Genomic DNA, 22165 nt, shown 5'->3' on the forward strand with positions numbered 1-22165 from the left:
ATCCCATTTCCTTTATCTCCTATATACCTTCCCTTACCTTCATTCATCCTCCAATCACCTTATAATCACCAATATCCCCTTTTACCCTTCCTCACACCCAAATCGGGTTCATTTGACCCTATTCAGGTTACTATATTTACTTATATTTCTTGACAATATGTAATAATACGTGTATAACCCAGATTGAATCAACTTCCAGCACTGGAAGAGAGAAGGAAGGGAGGGAGGTAAGTATGATTGTTTAACTGAGGAAAACTTATATGGAAATTTATTATAATATATAATTGGTAAAAATAAATTAAATTAAATTAAGTAGAAAAAATAAAGTAATCCTCAAAAGAAAATTCTAGAATAGTTTAACAAATTCAAAAGCTCCCTGGTCAAGGAGAAAATACTTTAAGCACTAAAAAAGAATATCTTGACCCACAGCCAGGATCATACAAGAGTTAGCAGCTATTTCCAATGAAGTTTCAGAGTATAATTTGAAATATGATATTACAGAATGTAAAAGAGCTTGAATTAAAACCAAAAATATCCTTCAAAGAAAACACTGAGAATGTTTTTTTTCACTGAAAATGGATTTTGAAGGAAATTGAGGACTTTAAAGCTTTACTGATTTGAAACAAAGAACATAACAGAATAGCAAAATTTAACTTTCAAATACAAGACACTAGAGAAACCAACCAAAAGAAAGCCAATGCAATCAAAATTAAAATGAATTAGAAATCTGGGGAGAAAAATACAATAAATAAAAAGAAAGAGAAATTTTAGGAGACTCAATAAGGTTATACTGTTTATTTTCCATGTGGAAAGATAATACATGTAACTGCTAAAACTTTGCCATTCGTAGGATAATTAGAAGGAGCTACATGCACAGAGGGCCTGATTAAAAGTCTATTATAATCTTTTTAAAAACAGAAGGTTGAGAAATAGGGGTACACCAAGAAGAGGGAAAGGAAAGGGAAAAATGAGGGAAATAATCTCATATGAATGAGGCTCATATAAGTTTTTTAAAATAGAGGAGGAAATGAGGTTGGGGAGTAATGGGTACATGTGAATCACATTCTCATTTGAAGTAGTCAAAAAGGGCACCTAGGGTTTGCAAAACATAAAAATGACCAGAGAAAGCATTGTAGTCTCAAGTAGTATATTTTCAAAAGGCTCAGAGGCAGGAATTGGAATGATATGAAATGAAAACATTTAAATAAGCCCCTTTGGTTAGAATGATAAGCTCATGAAATGAGGGAGGTACAACCTGCATAGAAAGATAGATCGAAGATAGATCATGAGTGATTTTTAAATAATTAATTTCTGTCTCATCATAAAGACAATAAGGACTCCAGAAGTTTTTTGAGCTTGCAAGAGACAAAAAGCAGCCTCTACTTTTGTGATATCAAATTGCCATCAATGTAAAAGAGAAACTGGAGAAATAGCAAGGATGCTAAGAGACTATTGGAAAAACCCATATAAAAAGAGATAGATCCTTAGAAGGAATGCCATGTGAAGGATGATATTTGAGGGTTGTATTAGTAGCTTTAGGTCTTCGGAAAGTATTATAATACGATTGTGCCAGATTCTATTTTCATATTCATTTAACTGTCCATAATACCATTTTTATATATGACTCTTGGAAACCAAAATTAATTAACAAGTTCCATGTCCATCAATATTGATTGATTTAGAACACTCATTTTCTTCCTCTCTATTAGAATTGTTTGCTTCTATGCTCTCTTCCCTCTCCTTTAATATCCTTCAGTTATAATGTTGCTCTCACACCACTTACAAGACTATCAGATCCACAGTAGGTGCTTTAAAAAATGTTTGTTGTATTACTTACTCAACATGTATGCACCGAACAGTATAGCTTCCAAACTTCTAAAGGAGAAGCTAGTGGAGCTCAAGGATGAAATAGATAGCAACACCATACCTTCCCCTATCAGATTTAGATAAATCAAACCAAAAAATAAAAAAAGAAAGAGATAAGACAGGTGAATGAAACCCTAGAAAAATTAGAGTTAATAGATATATGGATAAAAATAAATAGGGACAAAAAGGAATACACCTTCTAGCAGAACATGGAAAATTCACAAAGATATACCATGTAATAGGGCATAGAAACATGGCAAATAAATGCAAAAATAGCAGAAATAATAAATGCAACCTTATCAGATCATAATGCAATAAAAATAGTTATTAGTAAGAATACATGGAAAGGCAAACCAAAAACTAATTGGAAATTAAATAATACGATTCTCCAAAATAATTTAGTAAAAGACAATTAATAATTTCATTGAAGACAATGACAATGATTAGATGTCTCACCCAAATCTATGGGATGCAGCCAAAGCAGTTCTAAAGGTAAAATTTATATCACTGAGTGCATATATTAACAAATCAGGGAAGGCAGAGATTAATGAATGGGGCATGCAAATTAAAACAACTAGAAAACGAACAAATGAAAAATCCTCAGATGAAAATTAAATTAGAAATACTAAAAATCAAAGGGGAAATTAATAAAATTGAAAGTAAAAGAACTATTGAATTAATAAATAAGACAAGAAGCTGGTATTATGAAAAAACAGGTAAAATAGACAAAGTACTAATAAATCTAATAAAAAAAGGAAAGAAGAAAACTAAATTAACAGTATCAAAGATGAAAAGGGAGACCTCACCTCTAATGAAGAGGAAATTAAGGCAATCTTTAAAAGCTATTTTGCCCAATTATATGTCAATAAATATAAAAATCTAGGTGATATGGATGAATATGTACAAAAATATAAACTGCCTAAATTAATAGCAGAAGAAATAGAATACTTAAATAATCCAACATTAGAAAAAGAAATTGAACAAGCCATCAAAGAACTCCCTAAGAAAAAATTGCCAGGGCCTGATAGATTCACAAGTGAATTCTATGAAACATTCAAGGAAGAATTGATCCCAATACTATACAAATTATTTGATATAATAAGCAAAGAAGGAGTCCTACCAAATTCCTTTTATGACACAAATATGGTACTGATTCCAAAGCCAGGTAGATGAAAAACAGAGAAAGAAAATTACAGATCAATCTACTTAATGAACATAAATGGATAGAATACTAGCAAAAAGACTCTAGCAAGTGATCAAGAGTGTTATCCCTCATGATCAGGTGGGATTTATGCAATGAATGCAAGGATGGTTGAACATTAGGAAAACCATCCACATAATTGACCATTTCAACAACCTAACAAACAAAAATCACATGATTATCTCAATAAATGCTGAAAATGCTTTTGACAAAATACAGTACCCATTCCTTTTGAAAACACTGGAAAGTATAGGAATAGAAAAACCTTTCATAAAAATAATAAACAGTATATAGCTAAAACCATCAACAACCATCATATACAATGGGGATAAATTAGAAGCCTTTCCAGTAAGATCAGGTGTAAAACAAGGATGCCCATTATCACCTCTATTATTTAACATTGTACTAGGAACACTTGCAGTATCAATTAAAGAAGAAAAAGAAATTGAAGGTATTAAAATAGGCAATGAGGAGACTAAGCTATCACTCTTTGCAGATAATATGGTCTACTTAAAAAATCCTGGAGAATCAACTAAAAAGCTAGTAGAAATAATCAACAACTTTAGCAAAGTTGCACATAAATCATCAGCATTTCTATATATATCCAAAACATCTAAACAGCAAGAGTTAGAAAGATAAATACCATTTAAAATCACCCTAGACAATATCAAATACTTAGGAATCTATCTACCAAAGCAAACACAGGAATTATACCAATACAACTACAAAATACTTTCCAAACAATTAAAACTAGATCTAAACAATTGGAAAAACATTGATTACTCAGGGGCAGGACGAGCTGACATAATAAAAATGACCATTCTACCCAAATTAATTTTCTTATTTAGTGCCATACCTATCAAACTACCAAAAACCTTTTTTACTGAATTAGAAACAACTATAACAAAGTTATATCAAAACAAACACAGGAATTATATGAAAACAACTACAAAACACTTTCCACACAATTAAAACTAGATCTAGGGGCAGCTGGATAGCTCAGTGGATTGAGAGTCAGGCCTAGATTCAGGAGGTCCTAGGTTCAAATCCAGCCTCAGCCACTTCCCAGCTGTGTGACCCTGGGCAAGTCACTTGACCCCCATTGCCCACCCTTACCACTCTTCCACATATGAGACAATACACAGAAGTTAAGGGTTTAAAAAAATGAAAAAAAAAAAACCTAGATCTAAGCAATTGGAAAAATGTTCATTGCTCATGGGTAGGATGAGCTAACATAACAAAAATGACCATTCTACCCAAATTAATTTACCTATTTAGCACCAAACCTATCAAACTAACAAAAAACTTTTTTATTGAATTAGAAAAATCTATAACAAATTTCATTTGGAATAACAAAAGATCAAGAATATCAAGAGAAATAATGAAAAAAATGTGAAGGAAGGGGACCTAGCAGTACCAGATATTAAACTATACTATAAAGCAGCGGCCATCAAAAAGATATGGTACTGGCTAAGAGACAGAAGGGAGGATCAGTGGAAGAGACTTGGGGTAAGTGACATCAGCAAGACAGTGTATGATAAACCCAAAGAGCCCAACTTTTGGGACAAAAATCCACTATTTGACAAAAACTGCTGGGAAAATTGGAAAACAATATGGGAGAGATTAGTTTTAGATCAACATCTCACACCCTACACCAAGATAAATTCAGAATTGGTGAATGACTTGAATATAAAGAGGGAAACTATAAATAAGTTAAGTGAACACAGAATAGTATACTTGTCAGATCTCTGGGAAAGGAAAGATTTTAAAACCAAGCAAGAGTTAGAGAAAATTACAAAATGTAAAATAAATGATTTTGATTATATCAAACTTAAAAGCTTTTGTACAAACAAAAACAATGCAGCCAAAAGCAGAAGGGAAACAACAAATTGGGAAAAAATTTTATAACCAAAAACTTTGACAGGGATCTAACTACTCAAATATACAAGGAGTTAAATCAATTGTATAAAAAATCAAGCCATTCCCCAATTGATAAATGGGCAAGGGACATGAATAGGCAATTTTCAGATAAAGAAATCAAAAGTATCAATAAGCACATGAGAAAGTGTTCTAAATGTCTAATAATTAGAGAAATGCAAATCAAAACAACTCTGAGGTATCACCTCACACCTAGCAGATTGGCTAAAATGATAGAAGGGGAGAGTAATGAATGCTGGATGGGATGTGGCAAAATTGGGACATTAATGCATTGCTGGTGGAGTTGTGAACTGATCCAACCATTCTGGCTGGCAATTTGGAACTATGCTCAAAGGGCTATAAAAGAATGCCTGCCCTTTGATCCAGCCATACCACTGTTGGGTTTGTACCCCAAAGAGATCATAGATAAACAGAGTTGCACAAAAATATTTATAGCCATGCTTTTTATGGTGTTTAAAAACTGGAAAGCAAGGATATGCCCTTCAATTGGGGAATGGCTGAGCAAATTGTGGTATATGTTGGTGATGGAATACTATTGTGCTCAAAGGAATAATAAACTGGAGGATTTCCATGTGAACTGGAAAAACCTCCAGGAATTGATGCAGAGCGAAAAGAACATTGTACACAGAGACCAATACACTGTGGTAAAATCGAATGTAATGGACTTCTGTACTAGCAGTAATGCAATGACCCAGGACAATTCTTAGGGTCTTACGGAAAAGAACGCTACCCACATTCAGAGGAAGAACTGCAGGAGTGGAAACACAGAAGAAAAACAACTGCTTGAACACATGGATTGATGCGGACATGTTTGGGGATGTAGACTCAAAACTACCACACCAATGCAACTATCATCAATTTGGAAATAGGTCTTGATCAATGACACATGTTAAAACCAGTGGTAATGTGCATCAGCTATTGTGGGGGTGGAGTTTGAGGGGGTGAAGGGGAAAGTAAAAACATGAATTTTGTAACCATGTTAACTTTTCTAAAAAAATAAATATTATTAAATGTTAAAAAAATAAGTTGAACCAGGAGAACACTGCACACAGTAACAGCAATACTGTATAATAATCAACTGTGAAACCTTGGCTCCTCTCAGCAGTGCAATGATCTGGGACACTTCTGACATGGAGTGCTATGCATCTCCAGAGAAAGAATTGTTGGAGTCAGATGGATGCAGATCAAAGCAGAGTATCTTTCACACCAGTCTATTTACAGTTTTATTTGTGGGTTTTGGTTTTGTATGAACATGTTCTTCCAACAATGACCAATATGGAAGTATGTTTTACATGATAATATATGTATGGCACAGATCAAATTGTTTATATGGGGTGGGGGGAGAGAGATGGTTTGGATCTTATAATTTTGGAAAATATATGTTGAAAATTATTATTATGTGTGATTGGGAAAATAAAATATCTTTGAATTAAAAAAAAAAAGATCTGGAAAGGTCTCCTGTAGGAGAGATTTTAGCTTGGACTTGAAGGAGCACCAAGAATTGGAGATAAGGGAGAGAATTCTAGGAAAGGAGTGACATGGTTAGACTTTAGTAAGATTGCTTTGGCAGCTGAGTGGAGCAGGAAGAGATTTGTGGCAAGGAGGCTAGGGAAGTCAGGAGAGCAGAACTGAAAAGGGGTAGCATTCCAGGTATGGAGGACAGTCAGTGAAATGGAAGAGAGTGGGGAGGAAGTTCTTCAATGAGCTGGGAGGAGGCGTCTTTACATAGGATCCTAGATACAGAATGGGAAGGCATCTCAGAGATCATTTAGTCCAACCATCTCATTTTACAGAGAAGGAAACATTTGGGAGTGACTCCCCAAGTTCACACAGGTAGTAAGCATCAGAGGTAGAATTTTAAACCTGGGCAATCTGACTTCAGAAACAAAGTTCTTTCCACTATGCAAGATTTTCCCAAATATGCAAACATATCTGAAGGTTTATTTATTTGTAAGTTCCTTGGGGGCAGGGATTGTTTTGGCTTTTTTTGCATCCCCAGTGATTAGCACAGTTCCTAAAATATAGCAAGGGTTTAATAAATGCTTATTGATTGACTGACTGAATTTTAGTAGATAAGCCCTAGGGAGTCACTTGTGGCTCAAAAAGATTAAGTAATTTTTCCAGTCACAGAGCTAGTATCAGAGGGAATTTTTATCACGGTCTTCCGGACTCTGTACCTAATGCTCTATTTAGTGTAGGGCTTTTACTTTGATCGTACTTTCACAATGATATTAAATTACAAAACTTGGTGACCAGATCCAAACCCAGGTAAAATAACAACAACAAAGTAGTTAATTTTATCTCTCACACTCTTCCATCTCATGTTTCAGATGTGCAATTATCATTCAGGATATTTTGTATCTGTTCAGACCCATTCTCTCCACACACCCCTGTATATGGAGCCTTTCCTAGGCTTACCCCTCCTAAGACCAAGTTCCAAAGTGAAATAAATATACCATCCCTCCCTTGAAACTCCAAATTCTGTGTGATAATTTCAGATGAGTGTTAGGAAAAATGAAATATGATAGAACTAATTCACAATGAGGTGGGACTAATTTATGTTATGTTATAACTCATTCATGTTTACTCTGGAATATTTTTATGTTGCTGTGTATGTGGGGTTTTCAGGGAGGACTAGTAGCTCTCCTGTGAGGGCTTCTCAAGCCCTTTTCAGGGCTGCCTATCCACCTTTGATGTCTACCTTTCATTCAACTCTCACCTGTGACTCTAAGAAGCTGTAGCATGATAGCAGCCACACTCAGGTAAAACCATCTGGGCAGATGAGCTAAACTAGGATGAGGATAACTGACAGGCTTCAAACCCATTAATTAGAGGGATGAATACTCCAAGCATGTGAAGACTTCCCTTGGCAGAATGGGCAGATGAAAACAAGTTGTTCCAAAGGCCATAAAGGCAGTTGAAGCAGGTGCTATGAAGTTCTTAGAGCTTGGTCAGACATCAAAGAGCCCAAGGTCTTGCACTGAATCCCAGGTCATCTTCAGTTGTCCTGACTTTAGTCTTTTCACATGACATGGATATCTTTAGAAAAATTTTCCATGGTTACATGATTCATGTTTACTTTCCCCTTCACCTCCTCAAACTCCACCTCCCCCCAATAGCTGATGCACATTACCACTGATTTTAACATGTGTCATCTATCAAGACCTATTTCCATATAATTGATAGTTGCACTGATATGGTCATTTCGAGTCTAAATCCCCAATCATGTCCGCATCAACCCATGTGTACAAGCATTTGTTTTTCTTCTGTATTTCCACTCCTGTAGTTCTTTCTCTGAAAGTGGGTAGCGGTCTTTTCCATAAGTCCCTCAGAATTGTCCTGGGTCTAGTACAGAAGTCCATTACATTCGATATTAGCACATTATATTGGTCTCTGTGTACAATGTTCTCCTGGTTCTACTCCTTTCACTCTGCATCAATTCCTGGAGGCCTTTGCAGTTCACATGGAATTCCTCCAGTTTATTATTCCTTTGAGCACAATAGTATTCCATCACCAACATATACCACAATTTGTTCAGCCATTCCCCAATTGAAGAGCATACCCTCGCTTTCCAGTATTTTTGTCATCACAAAAAGTAGGCTATAAATATTTTTGTGCAAGTCTGTTTATCTATGATCTCTTTGGGGTACAATCCCAGCAATGGTATGGCTGGATCAAAGGGCAGGCATTCTTTTATCGCTCTTTGGGCATAATTCCAAATTGCCATCCAGAATGGTTGGATTAGTTCACAACTCCACCAGCAGTGCTTTAATGTCCCAATTTTGCCACATCCCCTCCAACATTCATTACTCTCCCCTTCTCTCATTTTAGTCAATCTGCTAGGGGTGAGGTGGTACATCAGTTGTTTTCATTTGCATTTCTCTAATTATTAGAGATTTAGAACACTTTCTATTTCTATCTTGAGCTATCTATTTCTATCTGTTTCTTGAGCTCTGCCAGTTTCTCCTTTATGAATTTGGATGCTATGCCATTTGGTGCATACATATTGAGCAGTGTTATTTCCTCATTGTCTATACTGCCTTTTATCAGGATGTAATTACCTTCCCTGTCTTTTTAATCCTATCTATTTTTTACTTTGGCTTTGTCAGAGATCATAATAGCCACTCCTGCCTTCTTTTTCTCATTTGAAGCCCAAAAGATTTTGCTCAAGCCCTTGACCTTAAACTTGTGTATATCTACCCACCTCATATGTGTTTCTTGTAGACAACATATGGTAGGATTTGGGTTTCTAATCCACTCTGCTATTTGCTTCTGTTTTATGGGCGAGTTCATCCCATTCACATCCAGAGTTATAATTATCAGTTGTGTATTCCCCAACATTTTGGTATCCTCTCCTAGTTCTACTCCTTCTTCTTACATTATTTCCTTTTAAACCAGTGGTTTGTTTTAAGCCAGTAACCCTTGTCCCCTCCCTTGATTTACTTCTCTTTCTACCCCCTCCCTTATTATTCCCCTCTTTTTATTTTTAAGTCTTAATTAATTCCCTCCCTCTTCTTCTCCCCTCCCTTTTTTGACCTCCCCACTGCCCTGCTCCCCTTGGTTTATCCCTTCTGACTTTCAGTAGCATTAGATAGAGGTTTATATCCCAATGGATATAGCTACTCTTTCCTCTCAGGGTTAATTACACTGAGAGTAAAGTTTAAATATTACCTCTTAATGCTCTCTTCCCCTCCTTCTTATAATAGTATTCGTCCCCTCCCCTTCGCATACCTTCTTTGTGTGTAATAGAATATCCTATTTTTCTTATTCATTCAAGTTTCTCTTGGTGCCTTCTATTATTCACCCCCCTCTTTCCCACCCACCCCCATATCATCTTAGACCATTTAGTATTCCCACCTCTCCCTATGAATAGTTCTTCTAATTACTATAATAGTGAATACTATAATAGTGAATAAAGTTCTCTACAGAGAATTATACATAGCATTTCTCCACATAGGAATACAGATAATTAGTTCTTATTGAAGCCCTTAAAGAGGCAAATTTTAAAAAAAAATGAGATTTTTTTTTTCTTTCCCTTCTGTTTCTTATTTACCTTTTCATGTTTCTCTTGATTTTTGTGGTTGGATATCAAACTTTCCATTTAGTCCTGGTCTTTTCTGTGCAAATACTTGGAAATCTTCTATCTTGTTGAATGCCCAAACTTTCCCCTGGAAGTATATGTTCACTTTCGATGGATAAGTGATCCTTGGTTGTAGACCCAGTTCTCTTGCCTTTCTGAATATCATATTCCAAGCCTTGTGGTCTTTTAGTGTGGAGGCTGCCAGGTCCTGTGTCATCCTGATTGGTGCTCCTTGATATCTGAATTGTCTCTTTCTAGCTTCTTGTAAAATTAGCCATTAATTATCCATATTCATATTCTTAGAGAAAGAACTAATTAAAACAGATGTAGTCTATACCAACAACAAAAAAGAGAGAAGGGTAAAAAACCTAAATACAAGTTCATATTTTCTAACATTAGAATGAGTTAAAAAGGGCATCTATAACTTTAAAATATCATTTTTCTTCAGTAGAAAATTCTAGGCTTTGCAGGGCTTGCCATTTATTTACACAAAATTATATAAAAAGTAATAAGGAAATAAAGGAATAAGTTTCTATTTGAAAATTAAATTAAAAAACACTCATTAATCTCGAATTAATGAGTTAGGAGCTACAATGCTTTTCAAGATACTATACTAGGAACTAAATATTTTTTGAGTTATAATTCATTAAACATTTAATCATTATTTTTTATCCTTTTGCTTTATATTTTATTTATGTATACATATATATAAAATAAAAATACTTTCTATAAATATATTTAAGTCATTTATCAGTCTTGTCTCACTACCATTTGGGTTTTATTTTCGCAAGGATATTAGAGTTGTTTGAGGAAACTGAAGCAAAAGGTTAGGTGACTTTTCCAGGTTCACATAGCTAGAAAGTGCCTAAGCACAGATTTGAACTAAGGAAGATGAATCTTCTAGCGTCTAGTTCTGGAACTTTACTGCATCTACTACATAAATTGGCTATACTTATCTGGATGGGCCTTCTATGCACTGTGTCACCTAATTACACCAATAAACATCTACAAAATACAAATAAATACATACAAAAATAAAAAGAGAAAAAATATCATTCAAAACTAATCAACATGTGAACCACATGTGACAATGAAAAAAATTCTTCACCTTCATATTTTCTAACTTTTATAATGGAGGGAGAAGAAGAGGAATATTCTTTTGACTTTCAGGAGCTTCCATGTAAAACGAGAGTGAAAGGAAATGGCCCTTTTTTTTCTTTACTGCTGATAAATGCAGAGAAAGGTTAGGAAATTATCATAAAATTGACCTATAAAATGGATGGATAGCCCATGAATTATGATTAACAGAGAAATTGGCCTATAATTTCCAGGTTGGAAGGAGTTTACTTAGCAAAATGGTAACCTAAAAAGTGGCCCAAGTTTTAGAGAGGAGTTCAAAGAATCTGGTCCCTTCTCATTACTCTGTTCTACTGTGCCCTCTTCAACAAGAGATCTGTAACTCTGCCATATATGGTTATAGTTAGGCAGTACCAAACTTATTAGATGTTCCTCTTACTTACACCCTGATTTAAGGGCTGGCTTTTTTTTAGAAGCTTATCCCCATCTTAGAAATGAGTTAAATAACTTTTTAAAAGTTCCAGCTATTCTACCAGTCATCTCAAGGAGTATAGGACAATTATGGTACTCAGAGGTAAGGAGTTTTATGAGATATAGCCTTTAAAAATATATCATCAAAGACTGAGATAGTTAGGTATCACAGTAAGTAGAGTATTGAGGTTGAGATCAGGAAAAACTGAGTTCAAATTTTATTTAAGACAAGGGGAAGCTGGGTAGCTCAGTAGACTGAGAGCCAGGCCTAGACATGAGAGGTCTCAGGTTCAAATCTGACCTAAGATACTGCCTAGCTGTGTGTCCCTGGGCAGGTTACTTAGTCTCCATTTCCTAGCCCTTACCACTCTTCTGCCTTAAAACTATTACACAGCATTGATTCTATGATGGAAGGTAAAGGTTTAAAAAAATAAAAAATTTTAAATTAAAAAAAAAGGCACTATTTGTGTGACCTTGTAGAAGACTTTTAACCAATATCTTTCCCAGTTTCCTCATTTCTAAAATGGGGATTATAGTAGCATCTAACTCATAGGGTTATTGTGAAAATAAAAAGAAAGACTATTTGCACAGGGCTTAGTACCATACCTAAAACACAGGCAGCATTTCAATGCTAGTTCCCTTCCCCACAATAATCAGAAAGGCTCGTGTATGGTTATGCATCTAGTATTTCCCAGAATCAGGATTTGAACCCGGGTTTTCCTGACTTTGACTTGAAGAATACTATCTACTCTGGAGAAAGAATAGATGTTTGGATTGCTACAACTAAGAAAAACAAGTTTCTGGGTATTAAGGAAGCTGGTTGCACTCTTCCCTGAAGAAGGAAAAGTCTACAGGGACATGGCAGGTGATCCCATCTTGAAGTATAAAGAATTGAGGGAAATCACACAAGGCTTAATGAGAGCTCAAAATGAGACTATAATAAGTAGGTCCTTGGAACATTATATTTGACTTCAGAATGGAATTACACCATTCCACCTACGCTGATTTACATTTAACAAAATAGATATTAGGTTTCATGTTAAAATACTGTTTATTCGGAGAAAATGTCAGCTTCTTTACCTCAATTTTTTAACCTTACCTTAATCAAATTTTATTTTCTATTCCTTTTATCAAGATTTCATATTTTGGGCAAATTTTCTGAATCAAAGCTTTCAGTATATGCCCAGTGCCTTTTTTTTCCTTTAAATTAAAGTCTTTTCCTATATTTTCCTACTCATTTAAATGCATGATATTTTTATCTGTTAGGTCATTAAAAACTTCATCAAGCAGGCCTGTGAAAATGTCTAGTCCAGTTTTTAACAGGTCCTTTCTATTTTGTTATTTTGAAGAGACAGGAAAATTCAGCCATGATTTGATAATATATTACACTATTTGGTATATTTTAGATCAAGAAGGAATTTTGAGGATCCTCTACCTCAAAGTCACTATTTAATAGGAAAAAAAAGCAATACTTCACAAAGGAAAGAACAGAAGATATTATTAGTCAAGGGACCTATATTTTTCACTAGTATTTGAAGCAGATAAGTCATTTTTCTTCCAAAAGACCTGAGTTTTCTCATCTTTACAAAAGTCTTAACTACAGGGATGCTAGGAGTCCCTGAAGTTATGGAGACCTGAAGTTCTTTGATTTTATGGAATCAATACATAGTGAGGTTAACTGACTTATTTACAATAATATTGATCAAGTCAGAAAGCCATGTCTAAAATTTATCCTTTTAACTGTGTACTATTTATACTGTTTATTATTTTTCAATTTATGCCCCCTGACTTCCATGGGGTACAGTTATTTTAAACTATTATGAAACACTTTAGTTTTAAATACCAAAACAAGGTTTTTCTTCATTAGTTTGTATCACTAACCTCTGATTTCTTCGTGGTAGGAACTGCATGTAAACTTCATCTATGAGTGTAGATCAACAACTCAGTAATTTATAATCTTAGCTTTTTAGGTTATGGAAAGTTTAAGGGCATTCCCCAATTTACATGTGGAAAAGGTAGGCCTTAAATCCAGATCTTTCTAATGCTAAAGCCAGGCTTCTCTCTCCTACTACAACATAATACCTTTCAATGAAAAATAATTATTGTTACTCTAAAATAAAATACATGTCATCTTAATATTGTATTTTCACTGAATGATACAAAGTCTGGGCCACTCCAGTTTGTGTGTACTTTGCTAAAAAGTGAAATTTAGAAAGTACTTGAAATGAAGTTTGCTGAATAACTCCATATAAATGTAAACATTCCTTTAAATAAGAATTTCTAAAAATAAGCCATTATTTAAATAACTCTGAACTTTAGGAGCTAGGTCCTGGAAGTAGGCAAGTCTCATTTTGGGATGGGGAAAGAAGGGAAAAAAAAGTTGCTGAGATAGCAACCACAGGAAAACATTAAGGAATTAAATAGTTTTTCCTTTTCTTCTCCTGCTTCAGGGAACTTTGAGATTGAAGCTAACTCCTAAGGCCTTGGCATCATTCCCAATTCAAGACAATAATAAAATAAGGAAGGTTTTCTTCATGTATAATATATCCTTACATTTGCTTTCAAACTTCTGCCAACATTGGAAAGCCACAACTAGAAATATTCCTATTCCTGGGACTCCTGGGACTTCAGAAGAAAAAAAGAAGGTTTAGAATTGGGATTGAGCTTCACAATCCCACCTCCACAAAACAAAAAGAAAAAAAAAAGGATTTATATTCACAAGTCATGTTTGTTTTTTTTTTTTAAACTTACTGAGTCAGACCATGAAAATGCAAGTTATCCTCCTTGTCTAAGTCTTTCTGGATAGAGGAAGAGGGAGCTGTAAAGAATTTATAAACAACTGCCTTTGAAATTCTATGGTTACTTGCCAGGGGGGGGAAAAAAAGAGTATGTGGCTTGTAGGCCTCTGGAATGAAACATTTTCCCTAAACAGAATGGAGTTTGCCATATATATGTATATGTATATATTATATGTTAATATATAAATGAGGTACTTTGAGCAAGATGAGTTGAAAATCTTATAATTTTATAGAAATATTTGTCATTACAATTATTATTGTTGCAGCTGTTATACTGTAGACACATAGGCTGCCTTCTTTTGCTCCTAATCTGTCAGGAAATCCAATTAATTAATCAGTATTTCCAGGAAGATTACTGTTGATTTAGATTAAGTTGAGTCATACTGGGTCTCTATAGAGCTACAAAGTCCTCTTTTTCCATGTTCCTTTTCTGCATACACCCAGTTCAACTTTGCAGTAGGTATTTTAAGTTATGAAATAGACTGAGAACTAATAAAATTAATTACGTCTTTCTTTTTATCATTCTTTTAAAAGTTTTCTTAGGTGTCAATTTTGGGGAATTTTTAGCCAATTTATTTTGCATAATTATGAAGGAAAAGCTTAAAATCCATGTTCATGTACCCTAAAAAAGTAATTACAGGAAAAAATGGGGTTGGGGTGCCTTTTCTACAACATGAGGGAAAGATTAGACTTGAGGAGGAACTTTCTAACAATGAAATGCGATAGACAGACAGTGATCCTATCAGCCATTAGAATTCTTAATTTTTTAATGGGAGCACTTACACCTCAGAAATTGAAAAAGGTAAAAAACCAGGGCTTGAGTTATTGTTTTATTGATTAAACCAGAAAGTTATGGGGGAAATGTTAATAATGCAGGTTAAAATTAGCATTAACTTTTTGGTTTTGTGGTTTAATTTTTCATTTACTTTTTTATTTGCTTATATTATTATTACTTTCAGAGGACTGATTATAAAATATTTTTTCAAGGACACCTTGAAAGATACCAGTTAGTTCACATATACCAATTGGTAAAAACATTCTCTGAATTTGGTTTCTTATCATTCTAGCTAACTTATACCAAAGTTCACAATAAATATTCCTTTTTGTCTTCCTCACTAAAAACTAAACACTTTAACTTTTTTGGATTGTTTTAAAGGATATGCTACTCAGAAGGAATAGTGGGAATTAGAACAAGACCAAGGCAATGATTGTGAATCTTTTAGAACAGTTTAGAGACCACATACCACACCATGCCACACCAGACTACCTTCAATGCCTTGCTGTACCCCTATCCCAAACCAAGTGCCCTTGCCCCTTTGTTCAGGGACCAAAGCCAGACTCCAATCTGGCTCATGCTGGGTCATGGGGAAGGTGAGGGAAACCACCTCCTGCCTCCACAGGGACCCCCTGCTGCATCCAGTTGTTCCTGGGCTGAGTGAGGTGGCTATTGCCAGGCTTCACTGCATTGAAGAAGACTAGAAGGGTTAGAAAAGTGGGGGAAGGTTAGGTAAGAGGTAGTTTCATATTACAATGTGGGGTGCATGTCCTTGTCTAGTATGATTCAAAGGCAGCTTCACCCAGACTCTGCTGGGCTCTTTTGCAAAGATATAACCTCAGTGCCTTTTAGACTGCTTATATTTGCATCCAATGATATACCTGAGAGATGACTGCCAGGTTGGGAATGGGGCTGCCTTTTAGATTGAGACCCACATGGGGGTGGGAGTAGGGGGTGGAGGGATCTCAGACTGGTGGCTGTCCAGGAAGGAAGGAAGTTGAGATCTTATAGGGGGTATGGTCAGGCCTAGGGTTGGGAGAGGAGACCACCCCCTGTCCTCTTGTACCTGCTAGTCCCAGACAGGGAAGGGAGAAAGGGAGAGGAGCGGCCAGAGTGCTCTGTTCAGGGGAAAGAGTAAATGCAGAGGGGTGGGAAGGAGAGGTGGAGATGGGGAGGGGAGAAGCTCAACCAGAGATGGGTGCACATGTCCACAGAGAGGTCTCTGCATGCCAGCTTTGGCAGGTGTGCCATAGGTTCACCATCACGGACCTAAGGGATGGTTGCTATTTCCACAGATTCCTAAGATACTGTTTGGGTCTGACTTACCGCAACTGTATTTCTTGGAGCAGATTACTGTGCTTCCTCAGTACACACAAGAAGTCCTAAACAATAAATTTTGTAAAATGACATAGGAAGAATAATAGGGGGCAGCTAGGTGGCATAGTAGATAGAATGCTAGACCTAGAGTCAGAAATGTCCAAGTTCACATCGAACCTTAGACACATTAGATTTGTGACCATGGTGGGTCACTTAACACAGTTTGCCTCAGTTTATCCATCTATAAAATGAACTGGCGGCTGGCAGTTAGAGAAAAGATAGTGGAAAAGGAACAAAGAACTACCTGATCTCTATCAAATTACCCTTTAAATAATTTTGATAAAATGACTCTAAAAGAATTCTGTAGTGGAAGAGTCCACAAAGGGTATGGTGGAATAATTTTTTTAATCCAAAAACAACTTAAATGCCTGACACAAAAGATCTAATGTACAGGGATAAAAGTGGAATGCAGATCAATAGGCTAAGGCCAACTCAGTAAGCTAGTACAAGACTTTGGGGCAAGTGAAGCAGCAGCAAAGGCTTACAAAGCTCTCAGGCACAAAGTAAGGAGGTCAGACAACTGGTCAGAAGGAAATTATAGGGATCCCTTACTGGCCCTGGTTGCCAAGATTCTGTTGCATTGCCCAAATATAGATCTAATTCACAGTGCTGGGTCCTGGTCCCAGGAAAAGGACTAACATTTCCCTGCCTTTATGGACTTAGTGAATATGGGACCCTGGCCACAGTTCCAAAGCAGAAAAGAATGCTTGTGGTTGCTCATAGAACAGACCACAGGATGGAGGAGTGATAAATACATTTCTTCTTAGACCATACAACTTCAGAAGAAGCAAAAACATAGATTCTCTCAGCCAGCTGTGAAGCCAGCTATACAAAGAACCTAAATCTTAGAATAGTACTCCTTTTACCACAGGGATAGAGTTCACCTATAACAGTTTTTTAAGTAAAAAGACAAGAGAAAGGCTGGAAAATGAGCAAACAAAAAAAATGAAAATCAACATAGAAAGAAATTTTGGTGACAGAAAAGATTAAAATGCAAACTCAGAAAAAATAAGTCAATACTGCTACATCCAAATTATTCAAGAAAAATATGATGGTCTCAAACCCAAAAAGAATTAGTAAAGGAGCCTAAAAAGAATTTAAAAACCAAATCATTGAGGTAGGAGCAAAATTAGGGAAAAGAAATTAGAGTGATGTAGAAAAATCATGAAAAAAAAAAGAGCCAAAAGCTACTAGTTAAGAAATAGGGTATAGGATAAATGAAGTAGATTAGGCACTCAACACACAATAGTTATTTGGCACAGTAACCTAGTGTTTGATAAATTCAAAGATCCAACCTTTTGAAAGAAAAACTCATTATTTGCCAAAATTCTTTGGGAAAAATTAGAAAATAGAATGGCAGAAATTAGGCATAGTCCTCTTGTTGCATCCAAAGGTAAAATCAAAATGTATACATGGTTTAGAAACACAAAATAGTTTACCTGTCAAACCTATGGATAAGGGAAAACATTAGACCAAAATAAGATGCAGGAAAAAAATGTGAAATCCTTAACTTCAACTACATTAAATTAAAAATTTTCTGTACAAATTAAATGAATGGAATTAGGATTTTTAAAAATTTACTTAAAATATTTTCCATTGTTACATGATTCATGATTTTTCCCACCTCTTTTCTTCCCTCTCCCAGAGCCGACAAGCAATTCCGCTGGGTTATATATGTATCATTGTTCAAAACCTATTTCCAGATTATTCATAATTTCAGTAGAGTGATCTTTTAATATCAAAACCCAAATCATATCCCAATTGAACCACATAATTAATCATATGTTTTTCTTCTGTGTTTCTTTTCCCACAGTTCTTTCTCTGGATATGTACAGCATTCTTTTCATAAATTCTTCTGGATTGTCCTGGATCATTGCATTGATGCTAGTAGAAAAGTCTATTACATTCAATTGTGCCACAGTGTACAAAGTCTCTGTGTACAATGTCTGGTTCTGCTCTTTTCACTTGACATCAATTCTTGGAGGTCATTCCCGTTCACATGGAATTCCTCTAGTTCATTATTCCTTTCAGCACAATAGTATTCCAACCCCATCAGATATCAGAATTCTTTCAGCCATTCCCTAATCGAGGGACACCCCCTCATTTTCCAATTTTTGCCACCACAAAAAGCATGGCTAAAAACATTTTTGTACAAGTGTTTCCCCTTATTATCTCTTTGGGGGTACAAACCCAGCAGTGGTATGGCTGGATCAAAGGGCAGGCAATCTTTTTAAGCCCTTTGGGCATTACTCCAAATTGCCCTCCAGAATGGCTGGACCAATGAAATAGAGGACTTTTAAACTTTCATGATGAAAAGAATGGAACTGAATGGAAAAGGTAATTCTCAAATTCAAGATACAAAAGAAGGATAAAAAGATAAACTTAAAAGAGGAATATAAAGACATTCAATAAAGTTGAACTATTTATGTCCTTATATGGGAAAATGATTCTAGTAATTCCAAAGAACTTGATCTATTATTAGGGTATTTATAAAGAATATACATAGGGAGAGTATGAGTTGAATATGATGAGATAATATCTAAAATATTAAAATTAAGGACTAAGAGAAATGCTTTGGGAGAATAGAAAAAAGAGAAATAGAATGGGTCAAATTATCTCAAATAAAAGAGGCATGAAAGAGTTTGTGCAGTAGTGGGAGAGATGGTGGATGTGGGGAGGAGAATACTTAAACCTTACTCTCATTAGAATTGACTCAATAAGCAAAGAACAAACAATTAATTGGGTATAGAAATCTATTTTACCCTTCAGGAAACTAGTATGGAAAAAGGATAAGAGAAGTAGAAGAGAGTATGAAGGAAAAGAGAGTAAATTGTGGAATTTAGTGATCAGAAGCTAAACATTTTTGAGGATGGACAGAAAGAACAGAGAGAGAAAAAGGATAAATGACAGGAGGGGAAATAGGATGGAAAGTAACACATTAACCATAATGATGAAATTTTTCTTTACAAGTCCCTCTAATAAAGTATCATTTCTCAAATACATAGAGAAATAAGCCCAATATATAAGAATACAAGGCACTCCCCAATTGATAAATGGTAACATGATATGAATAGACAGTTCTCAGACAAAGTAATAAAAGCTAAACGGGAAAAAATTCTAAATAATTATTTATTGGAGAAATGCAAATCAAAAGCATTCTGAGGTACTATCCTTCAGACTCGTCAAATTGGCTATCATGACAGAAAAGTAAAATGAAAGAACTTGGAGGGGAAATGGGAAAATTGACAACTAAATGCACAGTTGGAGTAGCTGTGAACTCTCAGCCATTCTGGAGAGCAATTTTGATCTATGCTCGAAGGGCTATAAAACATTACTTACCCTTTGACATAGAAGGAGGTTTTTTTGTATCCCAAAGAGTAAAAAATAAAACAGGAAAAGGAAAAGGACCTCTATATACAAAAAATATTTAAAGCAGCATTCTTTTTGTGGACAAAGAATTAGAAAGTTAGGGGAAGTGCATCAATTGAGGAATGGCTAAGCAAGTTATAGTACATGATTGTAAAGTAATACTATTGTGCTATAAGAAATGAAGAGCAGGTAGTGCTCAGAAAAAAAATGGAATGATTTAAACAAACTGATTCAGAACAAAATAGGTAGAACCAGAGAACTGTAGACAGTGACAGCAGTGTTGAATGGTGAAAAACTGAATGACTTAGCTATTCTCAGCAATATAATGATCCAAAACAATCCCAAAGGTCTTATGGTAAAAATGTATCATCTGCTTCCAGATAGAAAACTGATGGTGCCTGAATCCAGACCCAAACAAACTTTCTTCACTACGTTTTTGTTTCCTTTCACAAAAGGATTCATATGGGAAGAAATATTTTACATTATTATACATGTTGAATCTATATAAGATTGCTTACCATCTCATTTTGGGGGTTTAGGGGAGAGATAGCAAGATAGGAGATGTAGGGAAAGAATGTGAGACAACTTTTTTAATGTTTAAGATTGTTTTTACATTTAATTGGGGAAAAATAAAATATCAAAGAGAAAAAAGAAAAGAAAAGAAAATGAGCTGGCAAATGAAATGGCAAGCCACTCCATTATCTATCTCTTCCAAAGAAATTCCAAAAGAGGTTATCTTTATCAGACATGACTGGACCAATTAAACAACAACAATAGCAAAGAATAATACTTACAAAACATCCCCTATGCTACTCAAAAATAGAAAAACAAAAAAAATGTATTTCTCTATGTGTTTGTCTCTCTCTACTTTTTGTTTTTCTGGATATCTCTTTTTGTTTGTTTGTTTGTTTCTCTTTCTTAGTCTCTGACTCTGTCTCATTGCCTTTCTTCTTTCCCTTGTCCTGCCCCCTCCAAACACATAAAAACATATGCACACGTACACGAACAAAAACAAGTTATGTGGAAAGAGTGTGTCCAAATCAGGGTATGATACTGTGAGGTACATATGTGGGAAACATATATAGTGAGGGAACTCACATCTCTGGTACTAGAATCCTCAGAGCCAGGAATTTCTGAGGTGAAGTTTAGTCTCTCAAGATATCCTAGATAGGTAAAGCTCACTAAGGAACTTAATCTCCCAAGCAATTTTCTAAGATTCTCAGTGGATAAGTGGCAGAGAAGGTGCTGAGCTCTGATTGTAGAGGGAATCCCTCAACAGGACTCCATAGATCTAATTTTAAAAATTAAATAAATGGATTATCTGTAGTCTTGAATAATAAATCAAATGGAGTCAGATAGTAAATCAAAAAGAGTTTCATATTATTCTGTGCATTTCCTGGCTTCCTAGTTAACATGGTATAGAAAGGAAATGTTTAGTTGTTACTCGGTCCTGTCAGACTCTGTTTGGGGTTTTCTTGGCAAAGATATTGAAGCGATATGTCATTTCTTTCTCCTGCTCATTTTGCAGGTGAAGATACTAAGGTAAATAGTGTTAAGTGACTTGCCCAGGGGTTACAAAGCTAGCAAGTTTCTGTGGCCCAATTTAAATTCAGAAAGAGACATGTCTAACTCCTATTTAGGTTTTCTACCAACTGTATCACTTGGATGTCTTGTCCGTAGGTAGCACCATTGCCCAATCTAAGAAATTTAAATGACTTTTCTCTTGTTTCACCATATGAAATTTAATTACTGCTTGAAAAACCCAAAATATAAATTAGGGTTTTTTTGCATATTTATGAGAGTTTTAGAAGTGGAGAGGGTGAAAATAGAACTTAAAAAACTGTTTAAAAAAATTTTTTTTGCATCATCTAAATTTCTTTTAACCATCCATTCCAGTGCCTCCCAGAAAAATAAATTCTTTGAGATTTTTTTAAACAAGGAAAAAGTAGTTGAACAAAACTAAATAATATGTTGAAAAAAGTCTGATATCTGATATGTCTCATAGAAACACAAAGTCATTGAACTCTGCAAAATTGGAAGAAATGTCTTCTATTTCTTTTTGTGAAAAGGCTTGGTCATTATAAATCCATGGTATTCCATTGGTGTTGCTACTATTGTGTTTTTTTTTTAATAACAGTATTTTAGTCGTTACATATTATGTTTTCCTCATTGGGCTTCAGTTTGCATCAGTTCATATAAGCCTTTTCATACTT

This window comes from Gracilinanus agilis, chromosome 3 (assembly GCF_016433145.1).
Source record: "Gracilinanus agilis isolate LMUSP501 chromosome 3, AgileGrace, whole genome shotgun sequence".
Classification (NCBI taxonomy): Eukaryota; Metazoa; Chordata; class Mammalia; order Didelphimorphia; family Didelphidae; genus Gracilinanus; species Gracilinanus agilis.